General features: G+C 42.8%; 1 non-coding gene across 1 annotated transcript; it reads left to right on the top strand.

Annotated features, from left to right (window-relative positions):
- Nucleotides 1-1,832: 1,832 nt before the first annotated feature.
- TRNAS-UGA lies at nucleotides 1,833-1,914 on the top strand. The gene has a single exon. It is a non-coding gene; the product is annotated as a tRNA-Ser (tRNA).
- The last annotated feature ends 481 nt before the right edge of the window (nucleotides 1,915-2,395 follow it).

Below are 2,395 nucleotides of genomic sequence, written 5' to 3'. Positions count from 1 at the left end.
AAATTAAACGTTAATGTAGTTATTTCACTTCTGAAATTTTGCAAAGATATTTTAATCACAGTTGTTCTCACCAATACACATTAATTTGTAATAGATTATTTTCTTTGCAGTCTTCCCTTCCGCTCAAAATCAAACCAAAAAATGAGCATGAAACATTCTGGGTAGATTTTTTGCTTAAACTATTTTAACCATAATCAATTCCCATTACTGTCATGCTTTTAAGCAAGTGAGGAGTACTCCTAAGTGAAGGGAAAGTTAAGGAAGAGAAAGAGCTTTCAGTAAATATTACCATATCACTGCACAGGAAAATTTTTAAAAGACTTCCTAATCAAGGTAAATTAATGTAGTAGTAAGATTAAATGAAGGTTATCGCACAGCACATGTATGATCTAAGAACAAGAATGAAGGACAGAAATTTATTCCTTCTTAGATAGTCTCTATTGGAAAAGGCCAAATAAAGTTCACATACATGATAAAATTTATGCCTGGGATTGTCGGGAATAGCTTTGTTCCCATATAGGATTCACAGAGAAACTGGGAACATTCACGTAGTTTTTGCCAAATTAAAAACAATGATAAAAATTCTAAAAACCATTTCAAACCCAATAGAAAGCACTCTTATAATTTTTAAGTATTATACTCCCCTTCTGCAATTAAATAGGTTTAGACACCTAACACCATAATTTGGTTAAAAGAAATGGCACTGAAAAGTCTCAAGAAAATTCACACATAAAGTGAGGTCACCCAACATCCGGGTTTCCAAAAGGCAAGGATTTGCCTTCCTGTAACACTATTCGAAAGATGGTTACGTTTCTTTCCAGGAACACTTTTAGAATTTTAAAATCTTAAATTTAAGAAGAAATTTAGAAATTTAGTAAAAGGTTGCCTTTCTTGTTGCTGTTGTTACTGCTGTTACCAAATCTTGCATCAACAGATAGAACCCGCTGGGGGCAGGGGGGCGGCATCCTCCACGTGCGCGGATGAGGAGCCGCGCGTGCGCCCTGGAGTCGGCAGCCCAGACCCACTGGCGGGTCCCGGGCTTCTGTTCTCTGAAGTAAGCGGCATAGTACCGACCTACCCGCTTCTGAGACCTTTAACTAAGTAACTCAAAAAAAAAAAAAAAAAAAAAAAGAAAGGGGGGGGGGGGGGGCTAGTGCTGAAGGGAGAAAATAATGGTATTTAAAGATAGAAAGCAGACCTAATTCGCAGAACTTGGTTCTCAAACTACGTCCAATGCTCAACGCTTGAAAGACCGGAGACCACACTTGGGGCCGGATTTCCTCCAGCAGGGAGCCTTGGAGGAAGAATGAGAGAGGGCTGCTTGGGCAGAAGCTCGGGACAAGTGTGGCCACAGACAGCGACCCCGAGTCCTCCCGCCTTTCCGCACAAAGAGGAGGGCTCAAAGCGACGCGGTCAACTCAGGAACGCGCCGAAGACGCATGCCCCCGCAGAAACGCAGAAATTTCCCAGAGCGCAGGCTCGCAGCACTGAATGGAATAGGTCTTTGTTTCACAGCTACATCGATTACCTAATAAGGAAGTGGGAGGGCAAAAATATGGTCGGCGACCAGAAGCCAGGCAACTTTGCGATTTTCGGAGCTCAGCGAAGGGTAGGGTTTCCCAGACCTTCTACTTAAAGTTTACTTAAACTACTTAAGGGAGTTTCTGTTATTTCTCTGTTTCCACGGTATAGTTCACACAATTTGAGCGGTCAACCTCTGACGCCTCTCCGAACTGGGCCGGGGAGTTTGTAGGCTCCGCCTCTTAGTGGGTTTGACGCGCGTGCGCGCAGTTATTGCACTAAAGTGTCTCTGCGTTTCGTTTCTCTCCGTGGCAGCGATGGCCGAGTGGTTAAGGCGTTGGACTTGAAATCCAATGGGGTCTCCCCGCGCAGGTTCGAACCCTGCTCGCTGCGGAAGCTGGTAGCTTCTCTTTTCCTCTTCCATCGTATGCCATTAAATGATAATCGTTACTAACTGCTGCATTTCCTTTCCTGCTAGCTAAATGGCTCAGCTACAGAGAAGTCTAATGTGTTAAAGGAAAGCCAATAAATGTCAGCTCTGCAAACGTACTGTTTATACTAAAGGGGAAAATCTTTCCTTGTCCTAACCAGCAAGATAACAGTTTTAGGATCTTTTTCCACAATGTGAAGAAAAGTTGACAAAATACAAATAAAATAAGGTAAATATTGGCGCAATTTTTGGGGCTGTCACAGCCCAAAGAAGCTAATACGTTAAAACTGTTTGGAGCCCGGGGGGGGGGGGGGGGGGGGGGAGGGCCCGCGGTTAAATAGATGATGAGCACAGGGTCATGTATGGAACTGTTGAATCACTATATTGTACACCTGAAACTGATAAAACATTGTATGTTGACTATACTAGAATTAAAATTAAAAC

This window comes from Lontra canadensis, unplaced genomic scaffold (assembly GCF_010015895.1).
Source record: "Lontra canadensis isolate GAN:19392208 unplaced genomic scaffold, GSC_riverotter_1.0 scaffold3, whole genome shotgun sequence".
In the NCBI taxonomy this organism is placed as follows: domain Eukaryota; kingdom Metazoa; phylum Chordata; class Mammalia; order Carnivora; family Mustelidae; genus Lontra; species Lontra canadensis.
The sequence above is the reverse complement of the archived record's forward strand: the minus strand, read 5'-3'. Positions and strand labels throughout refer to the sequence as shown.